General features: G+C 31.1%; 1 protein-coding gene across 2 annotated transcripts in view; it reads left to right on the plus strand.

Moving 5' to 3' along the window:
• NCAM2 (neural cell adhesion molecule 2) overlaps positions 1-19676 on the plus strand; it is a 532134-nt gene that overhangs the window by 144194 nt on the left and 368264 nt on the right. The gene's annotated exons all lie outside the window — the stretch shown is intronic.

Here is a 19676-nt window from a genome sequence, read left to right on the forward strand (position 1 = left end):
AGCATTAAAAGTGACACTATGGATTTGTGTTGGTGGACATGGGGAGAACATCTGTAACACTGTTTCATTTGACTCAGCTCACTCCAGATACCAGCTTTTTACCATCTCTTGTAGCATCTGTATCTGCAGAACAGAGCAACTCATGTCTTTTGTCCTATCTTTTGTCCTACTTTCAAGCTCGATCAGAGCATATCAAAAAGCAAGCTCTGGCTCATGCTAGTTCCTTATCTTGGGAACAGCTGCAGTTCACATTCCCTAAGTGTGAACAAGCACAGATGTCTTCATTGACTGTAAAGCTGAAATGTGGGAAAAAAATGTCCCTTACTAGTATACCCTAAGTTGGCCCAGACATTCCAATCTCTCCAGTTCATTCTGCAAACCACCATTGCAGTACTTTTTAAACCTTGATATGATAGTAAAAACAAGACGAAGTCAGGAGTTTCAGGGACAGATAGATGTATTTGACATGTCTTTTCTCCACCTCATTTTCATTATCTGTTAATTGAATATGATTACAATAGTCATAGTTCCTCAATCTTAAGCTACATCTCTATTTAGTATATTTATTTGGCTACTAATTGGTAGGAGTCAGTGATAACTGGAAGAGTTGTTAGTGAACTCTCCCTACTGTGAACTACATGAATATAAGGGTTGCATCATTTTTAACATTAGCCTTCTCAAATCCCTAGCAATATTACAAACAGGGAGTCACCCATATATACCACCATTATGTTCTAACAAGCAACTGATTTTAGCAGTGACATATTCACAATAAATAATTAGTGTATGCTGATTTGAAAATAGACAATACTTAAAACATAATTTTATAACTAAACATTCTGATACCAAAATAGATATTTTTTGCTTCAATATATGACTGACACTTTATTTGACATTGTGGAAGCCAACTTAGGTAAGGTAAAATAACCCTTTAATGTAGTCATTGAAGTAATTTTTTGTCATCCATTTTCATCATTTTGTTCATGCTATGGTATTTTAATAATAAATAATACTTATATAATGCAGTCAGATGAATGGTGGTCACCCCAGAAGATATGGGCACATCTGGATTCCCTAAAACTGTGAATCTTATCTTATTTTGAAAAAGGATCTCTGCTTATGTAATTGAATGTAAGATTTTGATATGAAGAGACAATCCTGGATTCTCTGGGTGGACTCTAAATTCAGACAAGTGTCTTTACAATAAAAAGGCAGAGGGGGATTTGAGATATACAGAAAAGAAGGAGGCAGTGGAACTACAGAGACTGAGTTGGAATGAGGCAACCACAAATCAAGGCTTGCCGAGGGCCACCAGAAACTGTAGGAGGCAAATAACAGACTCACCCCTAAAGCTTCAGAGGGAGTGTGCCCCTGCTAAAATTTGAACTTCCAGCCTGCAGAACTGTGAGAAAATACATTTTTGTTGTTTTAAGCCCTCACGTTTGTGGTAATTTAGTTTGAAATTTTCAGAAAATGCATACAGATGTGTTAATATCTCTAGTTCTTGGCATCTGTTTCTGAAGATTAAGCATGATTTTTCACAAATAACCTTGATGCATTTTGCTTTCTTTATAGAATGCAAGAAGGAAATTAATATGCAAACTATCCAGGAAAAACATCTAATTGCAACAGTCTATAGATATTTTATTTCGCTTTCTGTCCATTCACATATAATGTAGGATAAATATTAAGGTAGTTTTTAAATTCACAGTTTAAAAATTTTTACATTCTAAGGGAAAGATTAAATAGTTTGAAAATTTGTGTGCAGAAGTATATAAAATAAATATATAAAAATGGCTATGGATATGCATGTACACATATCTCTGTGAAAATATTTTAACTATCAGTATATCAATATTTAGTTGTATATCAGTATATCAATGTTTAGTTGTATCAGTATATCAATATTTTAACTCTCAGTATATCAGTATTTCACACATATTTAGTTGTATGTGTGAAGAATACTTAATACTATTATTTATTAAACTCAATTCCTTAATTATTAAAATTTGCTCCTTTAGTATAAATAAATCTAAAATATTCACAAGCTCATGTCTTACAAAGATTTCATTGTTGGAAATGTTCTGATAACATCTATAAGAAAACATTCATCATGAACAATTGTATAATTTGTTCACTAAAGATGATGATGTCTCCATGAATTTAGGATGTAAAATTGTCATGGTGGTTTCTAAGATTTATCTAGAGTTTCTGTTTCAAGAGTATTTTTTATGGCTAGAATAAGTTTTCAAGTTAATCTTTAAAAAGTAATTAAAGTAATATTAAGATCAATTTTTAAAATTATAATTGGTATAATGTTATTTCTTTGCATTAACTGTATATGCCATATAGTAATAAGTATAAAAAACAAGGCAACCTGAAAAATAAATGACACTGGAAATTTGAACACAGTTTTGTGGGATATAAAGACAAATAGTTGCATCCTCCTAGGCACTGAAGCTAAACATTTCTATTTTGGTAATGTTGGCTACCGCATCGGAAATGCACATCAGGGCCTCTGGCAAAGGAAACACTTCCTGTAAGCCATACCTTCAATAAATTATTCTTGGTGAAAATAAAACCATTAACAGAAACATAATAATCTTTTTCTTTTGGGCTTTAATAAATCTTCTTACTGATACTAACAAATGAAATTTATTATAATAAAATATGAAATCAAAATAAATCTTAAAAATCATTTGAGATTGTCATTTCTTGAGTCTAAGCCCCATTCAGCTTTCTCTTAGGATCACCAGGGTCCAGAATCTCGTACCCCAATTTATGGCTGTTATTTTACACAGAAGTGGTCATTAAGAGCTTATTCTTAGGTTTTCTTTTCTGTCACTTCTGTTCAGATCACCATAAAGAAAATCCTGGAAAACCACTTTATCTGTTTTTCAACAGTTTTAATATGTTACAATTCCTGAATCCACAGGCTAGTTTTCAAATACGAACACTAATAATATTTGAGGAGTCAAATTAATTCATTGATAAAAATCTCTGAACATTGCTATGAGGCCACAGTGTAGGGGTTACTCTGAGAAAACTTACAGTGTGCAGCAACAACAGATATAATGTAATTTCTTAAGTTAATCCTGATTTGACGTGCCACCCACTATGAGGTACTCTATATTTTAAAAATTGGCTATTTATCTATAGTTCAGGAGGCAAAGACTCTCCATTCAGCAAACAGTAGTTTCTTAGACAATAAATACCTTCCCAGCATTGTTCATTTTTGTAACCTTGACTTTTTTATCATGATAAAATTAGAAGACATATGTTTCATAGTTTCAACACTTAAAACACGTTTGTAAAAATGGTTTTCAAGTTTTTTTTTTGCTAGAAATTTTGTAATATTGCTACAGGTACTTGTAAACAAACTTGATATGATGTGACAACACACTTCTCCTTATTTCCTGTAGATTCTTCTTCTATCTGGAGACATGTATTTGTTGTCTGGTGTCTCCTTTAATGATGTTAGCAGCTATTGGTGATCTGTGCTAGGTCAATTAATCCACAGGCAGTTGGAAATAGTTCTGTTTTAATGCCACAATTCTTTTCTCATTTATTAGCAGACATCTTTATAAAAAATCTTCTTATCAGTGGTATGATTGCCAGTTATATCAGAAAGGCAGGATGTTTGATTTTTCCCATCAGTTACTATATTCTAAAATAAAGTTTTGCATTCCTCACATCTTCATTAGCAATTAGTAGTTTTTATAAACATAATTATTAACAGTTAGTTATGAGCATATTTGATGTATTTCAGTCCACTTAAGATAGTCTTATTCATGCTCAAATTTTCTCCTCCTTTACTCAGGAAGGCTCTTAAATTTAGCAAAATTCTTTTCACACTGCTCTGGCAGTCTTGTGGACAGCCTCCACACTGTCTAGCATGTCAAGGTGTCCCAGGCCTAGGTTGTATATCTTCTGCCCCTGAACACCATAAATTGGGTTCTAGGTATGATTATTAGTATTGAATTGATCTTTGTTTCCAGACATTTTAGAGAAAAGAGCCAGAAAAATAATAGATACATGAAAGATGAAAGATAGATATAGATAGATACATACATAGATGAAGGCAATAAATAGTAAAATAAATTGAGAGTTCATCTGAGTGTTTTAAGTCAAATTCAGGCTTTAAGGAATTTTGCATAATCCATCATATTACATCTTGATCTCCTTTCTTCTGGTTTCCAACATTGGGAATAATTAAAATAAAATTTGCTTTATTCCATGATGCACATAAAGCATTTCAGTTAGCAATAGCAAAAACAATTAATATGAATACTTATAAACGTTTGTAATTTTCTTGGTAGCTTTTCCTGTCCATAGAGTATTACCTTGCTGTAAAAATATAGTCAAATTACTATGACTGAAAGTCACTTGGATAGTTTATGTGTGTGCACATGTGTGTTTCTAATAACTTCAAATATATACTTAACTTCACTTTTAAAATTATTTGAATGTTTATTTTATTGTAATCATGTAATTTTTTTATGGTTTCTGGGTCAAAAATCAAGGTAAAGTGCATAGAATAAACTTGTATATTCACACACATCTATGTCGTGTACACTTTTCTTTTTTCCCTTATAGTACATGGATATAAAAAACCATAAGTAAATGTAAAGTACTTTTACTTATGTAGTAAAATACATAAAATAAAAGTACATAAAGTAAATTCCTCATTCATTCAGTTTTAGAGCTATGATTTTGTAGGTGTGGGATACTTTACTCAACTATATTTATGTAGACAGGAATTTTGGTTGTTACTAGATTTTGGGAGATCGCCCTCTATCTCATAGAATGTTGCAATAATCAGCCCTGGTCATACATCTTTGTAAAAATATTTTTGCCATTGTATATTTTTGTTATATTCTGAGAAGTGATTCTGCTGGGCCAAATGGTAATGATTAAGTTATTTTGTCACAGGTGCCGAGTTATCATTCCTCGTGATTTTAACATTTATTTGTCTCACTGGAAATGTATGAAGGTTCATATTTAGCCAGTTCCTGTTTAGCAATATATTGTTAGGCTTTTGGGTTTTTTCCATTGGAAGAAGTGAGAAAATGGTATTTTTGTTTCTTTATTATTTTCATTTCATTTTCAATGAAGTGTGTGTCAATTTATCTATTTTTATATGGTTATTGAAAATTTTGTCTATTTTTAGGTGCTCTTTATTAATCATATTAACTCTGATATTTCAGTTTTCATTATTTGTTTACCTTATTTGACTGTTTACTTGCAGTGCCTTTGCTATGTGAATTTTTAATGTAATCAAATTTCTCATTTGTGTAGCTAATTTCTCATTGTGTCTGGATTTTGAATTATAGTTTTAAAAGCTTTTTCTTCTCCCACTTGTAGAAAAGTTGACCAAATTTTCCTCTGTGTATAGTTTTATACTTCTACATTTCAATGTGGCCCTTTTGGAATTTACACTGATGCACACAATATGATGAATTCACCCAATTTTATCATTTATTGTTGTCTCTTTTTATTTAAATATTTTTTTCCTCACTGATCTACTATGCTATATTTCTATTTTGGCTCCTTGGTTTTTCCATCTATTCATGCACCAAAAACACATTATTTAAAATATGTTTGGTATCTTTGGGCCTTTTCTCCTTTTTGCTCATTTTTTTTTCTTTTTCTAAGAGGTTTTTTGTTTGTTTGTTTGTTTGTTTCTGGCTAGCAATTGTTTATATTTATTTGTTCTTTAAGATAACTTTCTACTGTATTCTTGCAATTCAGGGGAATCATGATTCTATTGGCATTGTTGTCTGTGCTTAAATTAGATAGTAGAAAACTCAGTATGTTGTTTCTCAATTTTTTAGGTCTACTTTCATACCTTTCTATGATCATTTTAAAAAGTTCCAAGTCAAATTGTGTATTATGTCCCAACATTACACAATTAAAAATCAACATTTTAAAATACCAAATAAATAAAAATGATAAAAGGCATTCAGAATAACTAAAAGATAGTATCCTTACCAAATTTGTTCAAGACTATACACTCCAAACCAAAATCATTGCTGAGAGAAAGCCAGTGAATTTCACATATATGGAGACACACATAGTGATCATTGATCAGAAGAATCAGCAGTGTTAAGGTCTCAATTTCCCAAAATTGATCTACACATTTCATTCAATCAAAATGTCTCTCTTTTTTTCTCAAAGTTAATATTTCCATTAATTAGACATCTTTGAATTCCTTTTTGTCATACAAGAGAAATCCTCCCCACTTTAAGTCAAACACCTCTGTTCCCAAATGTCCTACACGTCTTCCTTCATTTTTTTTCTTCTTTCTTCTTCTTACATTCATAGATTTAACTACAGACAAAGAAAGAAAGACTAGGAAATCGAGTTAATGCATCTTGTTTAATTAAATGCTTAAGAAATGGAATATAGGAAAATGTAGAGAAACACAGGCATAAAAGCATGTCAACATTAGTACAACTGACCTTTGAAATGTCAGGGGTCGCCCTGTAGTAAAAAGCTAATCAATATATGATGCTGAAAGAAATAATGATCATGAAGGATTTAAAAATATTATTGCCACTGATATGAATATTCTTCAAGCAATATTACTTTATACTAAAATAAATCCCCAGTAGATATTCAAGTTGCTATCCACTGCAGCTTGCTACATCACAGCCATTTTATTTTTAATTACTCCACCAAATTTTTCAGGGTTTCTTACCATTTAAAAATTAAAAAACCTGTGACAATAATGAAGCAACAACAGAATGAAGGGCTGTGAAGCCCATGCTAATATGAACTACAAATGATTTTTATAATGGAATCAATCAATATAACAAGAAAAACGAAAACAAAAATATTTTAAATTGTGCTTACTTATGACTATGTGTAATGTCTTTCATGATCTTGAGCATTACTTCCATGTTTTAAAATTGATTAGCTAATTTGAAATTGAGTATAAACAAAGAAAAACTTACTAAAATTTATGTGGTAAGCACAATGATGAAAACAGTCTTCATATCAATTCTGTTGTCCATCAAAGTATGGGATATGTCTTACAACAAATTAAATGTTGATCAAAAAATTACAGATAAATATGCATACTTTTAATATAATAATACCTTTAGTTTTTTGTTGTTCTGCAAAATTTTAATGCAATCTATAAATTGTATGCTACAAACAATAAAATGAAGCCAAAAAGAAGTAAAGAGGATTATTGCAAAAGGAAAATAGGGATAGTAAAATATAACCAACACAAGAGAATGTAAAAATTAAAGATATATTCAGAAGAGATTTAGAATATCCAGTATGCATTTCATAATTCAGGACACTGAGTACAAAAAAATAAATAAGATGATTATTTATAATCCATGGATTTAATAGTCTTGTAGGGAAGATAGGCAATGACTCAGGTAGAGTGTGATACATATAACAATACCACTGTACTTAAGGAGCTTGGTAAAATATTGAAGAGTGTGATTAAATTTGCCTGAGGGAAGAAGAAAGTCCAGTAAGCCTTCACAGAGGAGCTGGCATGTAGACAGCAAAAATGGCAATATTTTTAAATAGCAGTTCTGCCTGGAAACTTTTGCAATAGGAAAGCACATTTTCTGACAGTTTTCACAAGTAACAATGGCTAAAGTGAGAATATGAATTTAATAATTTCTATCACAATATGATGTAAAAACATTAAAAGGTAAGATTTTAGAGTATGTGATTACATAAAATACTTTATAATATTGGTTACTGAATAAAATGTTTTTAAATATTGTAGTTTGTACAAATATGTATACGTTAAGAAAATACACTATTTCCATTGGTATTATCACAGCCTTACTTTAGTTTATATCCAGGATTTTTTATTTGGTTTTGGTTTGTTTTATAAAGTGAATTATAAAATGTTATGAAGGGAAAATTGTCTTTCTGACATGAATTTTGATTTGATTCCCCTGATAATATGTTTAGGTCTTCTGCAGTGTACATAAATAATCTATAAGGACTGAAATTACTTGGGTGTATTAGCCAGCATCCTCCAGAGAAACAGAACCAACATATATGCAATTAATATATTTGTGTGTGTGTGTGTATGGGTGTTGTGTGTGTGTGATTATATAAAATAATTATAGGATATATATATGTGATTATATAAAATACTTATGTGTGTGTGTGTGTGTGGTTTTTTTTTAAATTCAGCATCATTTAATGTATTAACAAACAGCTTTAAAAAAATAAGAACTTCCCAGTTTTTTAAGAGCAATACATTTAAAACATTCACAAGATTTCATGTGAAAAACATACATAATTCATGCAATGGGTTTTAAATTTTCCTTGGACAAGACCAAAAACACAGTACTTAAATTGTATGTTTTAACAAAAGGAACATGAATTATCATTTTGACACAAAGGCAGGTTAAAAAAAATAAACCCAGTTTGGAACTTCTCCAGCACCAGTGGACTTTCTTAAATCTCGAACCCTGTCTCACTCTGGAATTCATACAGCTGCCTTCTTTCTACTCCAGCACATGACACTCCTTACCTCTGCAGTTCTTAGTCCCACCTGGCATTTCAACAAAACTGTAAATATTTAGAGGTGTGTCACTGAATGAGAATTACTTAAAAAAAAAAAAGACAATTTATTTGTTGAATTTTAAAAGAAGGGGCTAAAATCAGTTGAAATTTAGAGTAGAAGGAAAATTGTAGAGTATATCATTCATTTCATTCTGATTTGGCTTTTTTTTTTTGAGACAGGGTCTTGCTCTTTCCCACAGGCTGTAGTATACTCATGAGTCACCGAAGCCTCAAATTCCTGAACTCTATATATATATACACACACGCAAACATGCACATACACACACATAAATATTTTACATAATCACATTTATATCCTATTGATATATATTCATATATTTTATATATTATGTCCCGAGAAATAGAACCAATATATAATCAAAGAATCTATCTATACTCTATATAGATAATATATATGTTTTTGATGTGTGTGTACATATGTGCTAGTGTATATATATTATATATATATAAATTTATTAAATATATATCTGTTGATATGTTTGGAAATATCTTGTTTATATAGGACATTTAAATAATTTAGGATGATTTTTCATTCTCTAAATAATATATAGGGTAATATAGGATGAATCATATATAGGATATATTTAAGATGAAAAGCCAGTGCTGTGAGTCCAGTCTGAATCTGAAGACCTGAGAACCGGGAGCACTGAGCGTGGGATAAGATCTGTGTTCCAGCTCAGGCCTTCAGACAGAGAGAGTGCCAATCCTACCTGCCTCCCATTTTCTCCCATTCAGACTCTCAATGGATTGTAGGTTGCTCAGCCACATTGGGAAGGGCCATGTCCTTTATTTACTCAGCACACCAATTGAAATGCTAATCTTTTCTACAAACAACTATAGAAACATACTCAGAAACTATGATTGATCAGATATCTGGGCATCCTGTGTCCAGTCAAGTTAACACGTAAACTTAATCATCACAGAGAATCCCTGCTTAATTATTATGACCTTATAAATGAAGGCTTTCTCAAACTTTAATATTGTGGATCAAGCAGGGATATATATATATCATGGCTAAGCAAAAATTCAGATAATTAATATCTTCCACTGGAAGATACTTGACAGGTAGGGTCACCTCTCTTTGACTGCTCTGTCATCAGATAGCCTCTCTGGAAAAATGTATTTCTTCTTGTAAGAAGAAAAAGATATTGTTGAAATGAAGATTTTAAAATAAATTTGAAGTGTGCAAATATACAACATTCAACACCAAAAACCTTAAGAATAGACATCTTCATTTGTAATTTTCCTTTAGAATCTTTAAAACTGTAGAATAATCCTGGGCCTGAAGCTTTTTTTGAGAGAAGCCTTTTTTAGGAACTGCAATAAGAACTATTCATAAGTACTTAAGTTGTCATAGTTATTAATAGTTCTGAGAATTCCCCTAGATTTCCCACTATATTCAGTTGATATTCAAATCTTTACATAAAAGTTGACCTGAAATATAATTAGGAAATTAACAGAATTAGAAAATGATTATAACCTGGTAATTATTCTTTCATTAGAAAAAGTGTCAATCTCAAGCTATATATCTCAACCATATTTAATATAATTATTTATTTTTCTGGTAAGGCATGTATAAGACACACTTTTATTTCCAAAAGAATATCCAGGTCTTTCAGTGACAATTACTAACATCTCTTTCCAGATTTAATGCTTATAGGATCTTAGTTCAAATAAAATAATCTTATATATGTGGTTCTATTTCTGGACTATTATGTTCCATGAATCTATATTTCTATCATGATTCCAGCACTAAATTGTCTTAATATTTATAATTTTATATAAAACCTTGAAATAAGGTAATGCACACTTTTGTTCTTTTTAAAATAGAAATATTTTGTCTTCTTTTTCCATATAAATTTAGAATTTTCTGAAAAAAAAAAAGTCTGCAGGTAATTTCTGGGGAATTACATTGAATCTATAGGTCAATTTAGAGATAATTGATATCTTAGTAATAAAGATTTTTCCAATGGAAGGTCATGGAATATTTCTCAATTTATTTAGATATATTTTGACTTCAGGAACTTTTTCTACTTTTTAATTTTACTTTCCCTAAGTTCCAGGATACATTTGCAGAATGTGCAGGTTTGTTATGTAGGTATACATGTGCCATGGTGGTTTGCTGCACATATCAACCCATCATCTAGGTTTTAAGCCCCACATGCATTAGGTATTTGTCCTAATGCTCTCCCTCCCCTTACCCCCAAACCCCTACAGGCTCTGTGTGTGTTGTTCTCCTCCCTGTGTCCATGTGTCCCCATTTTTCAAATCCCACTTATAAGTGAGAAAATGTGTGGTTTTCTGTTCCTGTGTTAGTTTTCTGAGAATGATGGCTTCCAGCTTCATCCATGTTTCTGCAAAGGACATGATTTCATTCTTTTTTATGGCTGTATACTATTCCATGGTGTATATGTACCACATTTTCTTTATCTAGTCTATCCTTGAGGGCATTTGGGTTAGTTCCAAGTCTTCGCTATTGTACATCATGCTGCAACAAACATACTTGTGCATGTTTCTTTATAGTAGAATGATTTATAATCCTTTGGGTATATACTCAGTAATGGGATTGCTAGTTCAAATGGTGTTTCTGGTTCTTGATACTTGAGGAATCACCACGTCTTCCACAATGTTTGAACTAATTCACACTCCCACCAACAGTGTAAAAGCATTCCTATTTCTCCATAGCCTTCTATTCTTAAGTGTTCAGGTTTCTTATATATTATTTGAAATTTCTTTCTAAGTATTTTGTTTTTATTACTGTAAATGGTATTGCTTTTATAGCAAAGGCATTTTTCTTTGTGGATATAGAAATGCAATTAATTATTGCATACTGACCAGTACCTTGCAAATGTATTTACTTATTCTTATATATTTTTTAAAAAATATAAATTCTGTGATTTGATTACAAGTTATCTGTTAATTAGTTTTACTTCCTGCCAAGATTTGTAGTTTTTTCTTTGTTTTCTTGCCTAGTCTACTGCCTAGGGATTCCAGGAAAATTGTGAATAGAGGTGGTGAGAACAGATATCCTTGTCTTTTTCCTGATTTCAGGAAGAAAATATGCAAATTTTCACTTTCAAATACAAGGTTAAATGTAGATTTTTAAAAAGAGATTCTTGATAAGATTGGGGATTTTTTTATTTTTTTATTTTTTGAGATGGAGTTTTGCTCTTGTTGGTCAAGCTGGAGTGCAATGGTGCGATCTTGGCTCACTGCAGTCTTAGCCTCTCAGGTTCAAGGGATCTGAGTGGCTAGGATTACAGGCACACACCACCACGCCCAGCTAATTTTTTGTATTCTTAATAGAAATGAGGTTTCACCACGTTAGCCATGCTGGTCTCAAACTCCTGACCTTAGGTGATATGCCTGCCTTGGCCCAGTTTGCTTAAATATTTTCTTATTAATTGATGTTGAATTTTGTCAGATTTTGGAGGCATCTGTCTTTATGATATATAGTTTTTATATTTTATTTTATAAATGTGATAACTTCCATCGTTTGATTTCCATTTTTGGGATAAATCCAGCTTCATCATGATATATTCTGTGTTGTATATTGTTAGATTCATTTTTCTCATGTTTTCTTTTGGATTTCTATGTCTATATGAGTGACATTGTTATTGTTTTCTGGTAATATATTTTCCTGCATTTGTTATACAGATAATTATATTTTTATAAAATTAATTGGGAAATGTTCTCTATTTTATGACAAAGTTTATAGAAGTTTGATGTTACTTTTTCTTAAATGTTTGATAAAATTTATGGCCTGTGTCATCTTAGCCAACTTTCTTTGCAGGAAGATTTTTTAAATATGTATATATTTTAATACTGGTATGTTTCATTACTACTATTCTTGTGTCAGTTTTGTTGGGTTTTGTTTCTCAAGGAAACTAGAGTGATTTAATTTGTATCTTTATTTTTCAATGTTATTGGTTAAATCAATTTTTAAAAAAACTTGTGCATCTGATAATTTTGATATATTTTTATTATCTATTTTGAATGTGATTCCTTTTGTTTAGATAATTTAACCTAGAGAATTTAGTCATCTTACTCTTATTTAGACTTGTTTATATTCTAGAATGTTATGTATCTCAGATAATATTTGATGTGTATTTGAAAAGATTATCTATTTAGTAATTGTTTATTATAGTGTATTATTAATATTTATTAGGTAAAGTTTGGTAATAGCCTCATTCACATATTCTAAATTCTTACCTATTTTAGTCTTCCTGTTTTACTTTCTCTGAGTGGAATGGTATAGACTCTAACTATAATTGTTGATTGATTCCTTTTTATTCTGTCAAGATTTCCTTTCAGTTCTTCGGGTGTTTTGAAGCACTGTTAGTGGCATACACATATAGAATTTTTGTGTCTTTCTTGTGAAATGATTCTTATTATTTTTAAATGACCCACTTTATATATAATCATGTTGTAATAAACAAACTTAGGTCCTGACACTAATGGAGACTTCCTAGCCATCGTATGACTAGTGTTTGCATAATGTGTTATTTCCACGCTTATTTTTTAAAACCTGTTTCCATTCTTTTCTGGTTTGCATCATTTTTTATGTACTATCACCATTGTTCTTATTTGTTATTTTGTGCATTAAGTGATTTTTTTTCCTAGCTGCTCTCAATATTTTTATTGATTTTTAGAAATATTGTTATGGTATACCTCATTATACTTTATTTATATTTATCCTAATTAGAGCTTATTGAGTTTTTTAATTATAGGTTTTTATTGCTTCATAAAATGTGGAAGTTTTCCACTATATACTTCTTCATTTATTTTGTGTTCTCTCTTTTGGAACTCTAATTCCATGTATGTTGGACTGGCTGATGTTTTTTCACAGTCAATGACTGATGCTTTGCTCATTTATATTTTTCTCTCTTTGTTTCAGTTTGGACAATTTTAATGTCCTAAAGTTTACTTTTTTTTTCTCTCTTAAGCACAGCCAGTGAGCATTTAATTTAGATGTTGTACTTATAGCTTTAAGGTTCCATTTTATTTTTTTTTCCTATAGTTTCTATTTCTCTTTATCCTAATTTATATTTTCCTTCAAATCCTTGAATATGTGTGCTAATTCCATTTTATTTTTCCTTTATATATATTTTTATGGACATGTTTTCTCTTGCTTGTATTTTCAGTATTCTACTCTTTTTGTTACATGTTGGTCATTGTGATTATCATATTGAGTTTCTAGATGTTGGTATTTTCCTTTAAAGCAGGTTGTATTTCTTTGTGGCAACAATTGAAATATTTGAGGCTTAAGATGATCTGCTTAAGCCCTGTTTTAAATTATTTTAGGGTAGACTTCGTAGAGCCAGTACTCTAGAAGTAGCTTAGTTCTACTTCAAAGTCCTGGCCTTTTTGGGATCTCTACTGAATATTCCTGTTACTCAACAAATCACTCTACTCTGCCTTCAGGGAACTTGGAAATGTCTCAGCAATCTGAGTTCTTGTAGTGTTTGAGTTTACCACTCTCCACTAGTTGTTCTTTCCTTCTCTAAGATTAGGTAAGTATTCAACTACAGACTAAGTATTCAACTACTTATGCTGATTTCTGGAGCTCCTTCTGTCCCCAGTATAGCCTCCTCTCCTGTAATATGCTGACATAAACTTTAGCCATCTTAACTCCTGAAAACGTGCCTATGTATCTTCATAGCACATGGAAACCACTGTGCTCTGTTCCCCCTCAGTATTGTGTCTTCTGAATGTCTCCATGAAGAAATTCAGGGTGATTTATTTTTCCCCCTTCTCTCAGGAATTAATATTCTGTACTTCCTGTTTCCCAGATGCGACAGTTTTCAATATATATTTAGTTGTTTAGCTGAGAAGGAATCATCTGGAGTCAATTATACCATCATGGCCAGCAATGGAAAGGTCATTTTTTTTTTTTTTTCTGTAGTAATGTATTAGTAATTGGGCACCTTTACAAAGCTCTTTCCTTTTCTTCTGGAAGACAATTCTATTATCATTTTGTTTGACTCTTTCAGATCTTAGTTTAAATGTCATTTTCTTTTCATGAAGCTCTCTGGAATATGCATGTCCAGAAGTCTTCTTTATATGTTGTCAGTATTCTGTGCTTTCTCCGTAAGTGCACTTACTGTACTAGGCTATGCTTATTTGCCCATTGCCTTGTTTATATGCATAACTGAATTATGCACAAAATAAGTATATAGAAAAGTATAATATAAGAGAAAAATATGAAATATTGAGTACCAAACGTGCATATTTAAAGTTTGGAGAAGAAGGAACTTCATTTTAAGTAGTGAAGGAAAACGTGACTTTTATAGAACATGGCTTAATGTGAGCCTTTTGGAATAGGAGGGAGCCACATTGTAGTCATGGGTCGGGGGACCATGTGAACAATGGAATCGAATTTGCAATTTTGTAAACATAGAAATGAATGTTTGAATATAACTTGGGTCAATATATGAAGAATATTGAATGATGGAATCATGGTAGAAAATTACATTCAGTCAATTAAGGAATTTTGCAGCAGGAGATTGATAAGTTTAGATCATTCTGAAAGTATTTTAAAGGAAGAAGAGGCAGACTTAATTGGGCAGCTTTTAAAGTAGCTAGGTCAAAGTACAATAACCAAATAGAATGTGGGAGAGAGAGAAGGGGCATGTTCAAAGTGTACTCTTAATTTTTATTTTTCTTGGTTAAATATGTGGTTAAGTTTATAAATGAGATGGAGAATATGTGATAATTAAAAAGAAAAGGTTTAGGGAAGAGGTCATATCAATTTTAGCATGTAAATTTGGAAATGCCTACTACACATTCATGTATATTGTCTGTTTGGCACTTAAATTATGGGTTTCCAGGATGTATAGGAGATAGAATAATAAGTTAGATGACATCATAAAGAAACAATCAACCAAATCCATATGCAAGATTACATAGATAAAATGACTTATTTTATCTAGCATATCAATTACATAAGGAAAGAAATACTGTTACTGAATAAAAATTTTTATGAGCTATGGTACACAATGCAGTGTGTGAATATTCTTTAATCATAATATGCACAAACCAACTATAAATATATTTTGGAGGCATTTAAGGAAATAGAATATGGATGGCATAGTATATGACATTAAAGAAGTATTTTAACTTAATTGGTTGTGAGGATTTCATAGTGATTTCTTTAGAAAAGAGTTTTGTATTAGTTAAAGATGCATAATGAACTTATAGATAAAATGTTATGGTATCTCATATTTGCTTTAAAATACTGTAGCAAGAACAATAAAGGAAAGACACAACAAAATGACAACATTTTGATGATTATTCAAACATGAGTGTGATAGGTGCATAGAAATGCTTTGTGCTACACTTTTTTTCTTGTGTGTATGTTTGACATTTCTGTGACATTAAAAATGGAATATGCCCAGAAAACTCTCTGATACATGTATTGATATAAGCTAAATATATGTGTGTGTATCATTATGTGCATGTGTAGGATACTTTGAGTTACAATTTGCATTAAATGTCATTAGAATAGGATATAGAAATAGAAGGTCAAAAACAGACATCTTGGAGCCAGCAATAATCAAGATAGTTGGGAAAATGTTAGACGTAGAAGAAGCCATATCAACATCTGGAAAAGCAGTAGTGGCAGGGGTGGGCTTTTAGGTGTAATGAAAACTAAAATTATGAAGAAACGGATAATGCAAGATGCAGCTTTGTTTCGGTAAAATCAAAAAAGTGGCAACTGTTTCATTTTGGGGAGCAAAAAATGGGGATAAATTCAATATTGCAACCAAGATTTTGTACTTAGCTGACAGGAAGGATAAATGGCAATGCCATCAACCAAAATAAATAAAAGAGAAAGAAGTGTAGCTTTGGGAGGAACTATGATGAATATTGGTCTCATTGTAAGATACTATCCAAAATAAAAGGCACTTCAGAAAAATGTTTGCCGTGTGAGCCCTCACAAAGGTCAGTGGTGGCACCCCATTATCTCTTTGTGCACTCTTAAATTTTGAGGCTGCATACTTCCACTATTGAAATGTTTTGGTTTAAACATGATTTAAAAATGTATTCATGTAAATGTTCTCATTTTAATAGCAGCTCATTGCAATGTTAAAATTGTTTGTATGTGTGTCAAAGTCTTGTAGGTATTTCATTCTTTCTTTTTCCTTTTATTTAAACTTAATACATGACACTCTGGTTTTGTGTTAGTTACTTATGATTAGTCATTACATCACTATGACTAGCTTAGTGCAGTTTACCCTTTTTTATGTAAAATTTTCAACTCTTGGTTAAATAAATGACATTAATATTATAAAGTAATCTCGGAGTTAACATTGGCTTTAATATATTTCATGAGCTCTTTTTTCAAAATTATGTCTTTAAATTAATAACAATTTAATAGAAACTGTGGTTATAAACAGCATATGCACATTGGTTTCAGATAATTTAAACACATGTTGTGTAATTGCAGCACAATTTGATTTTATTATATTTTTACAAAATAAATGAGATACTGATTCTACTCTATACAACCATGGCAGCATGTTTTTCATAATAAGATTTTTCAAAATATCTTCATTGCCTGTGAAGATGCATAAAATACTAGCAAATACTTTGGGGACAAAAACAACTTAAAATAGTCTAAAATCAGTTAATCAGTAATTAATTTCATCTAGTATATGAAGCCACTATCAGAGCTCTTCATTTTCATCTGTATGGAAGGTTCGTCTTACTTTAGTTAAGTCTTCACTGGTGAATTTGTAGTAGTCGGTGCTCTCTGCTTCATGCCCTTGGCTCAGTATATAGAAAACATTCAGAGATAATCCCAATCCATATTCAGTCTCCACCAGTTCTCTAAGGCAGTCATATACAAGAATGTCAAAATAAAAGATGTAGCATGCTTGTTGTATAGTACTTCTGTCTCATTATAATGAATGAATCATTTTTTCTTCTGTTTAGAAATAGAAATAAGGTAAATTCTGCATTATTCATGTTTGAATTCCAAAGTAATAAATTTATTTTGGACACATTCAAACACTGTTGATTATACAGTAATATATTCAAGAAGAAGAACAATATTTTTCCATCAAATCATTCATAATAAATGTTTGCCCTACATATTTAGTCTGGCTATGCAGAGTATATAGGACAATACAAATGTAGTATATCTAGTCAGAAAAAAAGAATTGCTTGATAAGCCTGTGAAAGTTATGTTCGTCTTTTGTTTGTTTGTATATATAGAAAATCAAAATTTTAACTGTGAAAATCAAGTGTAAATAGATAGATGGTAGGGATAGATAGGTAGATAGATAGATGATAGGTAGATGATAGATAGAGAGATAGGTAGTGTTAGAGGTAGCTTTAGTTGTATACATCATATTCCTATGATGGTATTCTTAAGTGATGTTTTCTAGAAACAACAGAGAAAATGAGTTGAGAGCAACTGAACCTCATAAAGAAATTTCTTCCAGAAACCAGAATCATAATTGTATACAGAGCTGTGAACATAAGCATAAACGTAAAATTACAATTACATATGTACTGTATCTCCCAACAAAGACAATGTAGAAAATATGATCCAGGCTTGACTATAAAGATGGCATGTATTCTGATAAAGTCTTAATATAGTCTTATTCATTAAGTTGCACCTCTATTTTCTCCCACACTGAACTAATAGCTCTTCTTTGTACAAAATCCAAATTATTATTGGTAAAAATTTCCAAGTTTCTGCACCCACAGGTTTTCAGTTCATTGCAGAACAGCATCTGTATTCCTACAGACTTATTTCTTCACTTTTTTCTAATACTCTCTGTAAGATGCCTGCCACATGTTCCTTATCCCCAAGGGTGACTTCACTATTCATCTGTGTGACTTCACTATTCACTCATGCCTGTATCTTTCACTCAGCCGATACTTTACTTATTGTTGGATTAATAGAAAGAATTGTATCTTTCCCTGAATTTTGGCAGAAGAGCAATTCACTACTTGAACCCAAGCTAAAATAAACTTCCAGATTGGGTGTAAAAATGAACACTTTGTTATGTTCTATGCAATACCTTTGAACATATTTCCTTGGCTGCTGCACATGGGGTTACAGTCTTAACTATATTTGGCACACAATATTATAGATTACAGTAGTTCTATGCCTTAATGAAAATTCTGCTCTTCTACTTTTACAGATTATTTTGGAAGCAGATTAGTTGGTAGTTTTGAAGATCTCATTGTAGGGTTATATCAAAAAGCAATTACATATATAAGACTTTAGAAAGTAATCATGTATCATCATCTTTGTACATTGTCAAATAAATGAAGGGGAGGAATTAATTTAATTACATTCTATAATGTGTTCACTCCTGTAGAATCTCCGGAGTGAGATTTTCCTTTATATGGATTCATCCATGCAATTAAAAAAAATCATAAACTATGCAAAGAGCGGCTGCCTATACTTTCAGGTGCGAGATAGAAATATTTACTACACAGTTTCTACTTAAACCAGGACAGGTGAAGTTTGGAAGGACCCACTCTAGGCAAAATTGTTAAATCTTTAAAAAGTTTTGTTGTTATTGTTCTGGTTTTGTTTCTAGCCCAGTCAAACATCCTTTTTGGAAAGTTATTTCTCTAGTTTCAGAAATGTAGACCCTAAATATGCTTCTCATTCTTCCTAATATAAAATATGCTTGTATTTAATATCAGGGAGCCATTTAGGTGAAAGGTTCTGGACTCTGAAGTTAGCCTGGGCTTGAAACTCACTTCTGAAACTTACTAGCCATGTAATCTTTGGAAATTTAAATGTTTTTCCATATGCTTGCTTATTCTGAAATAGTTATTGAACTGTAGAAGATGTATGTATCAAATACTGGCAAAACTACCTTTTTGACTTAAGAATTAAATAAAATAATTAATTTAAAATAAATAACAGACTATATGGAATATAGAGTATACTGAATGTAATTTAGATGTTCTTCTCTTTTATGTTAATCTGATTAGTTACATTTTAAAATAGCACATTCACACTGTTTTACTTGAATACAGCTAAATGTGTGTACATATGGACCACACATAAAAATATGGCCCCATAAGATTATAATGGGTCTGAAATATTTATATCACTTAGTGACAAAGTAGCCATT

The sequence above is a fragment of the Aotus nancymaae genome, unplaced genomic scaffold (assembly GCF_030222135.1).
Source record: "Aotus nancymaae isolate 86718 unplaced genomic scaffold, 86718_ANA_hifiasm-v0.15.2.pri h1tg000022l_1, whole genome shotgun sequence".
Lineage (NCBI taxonomy): Eukaryota > Metazoa > Chordata > Mammalia > Primates > Aotidae > Aotus > Aotus nancymaae.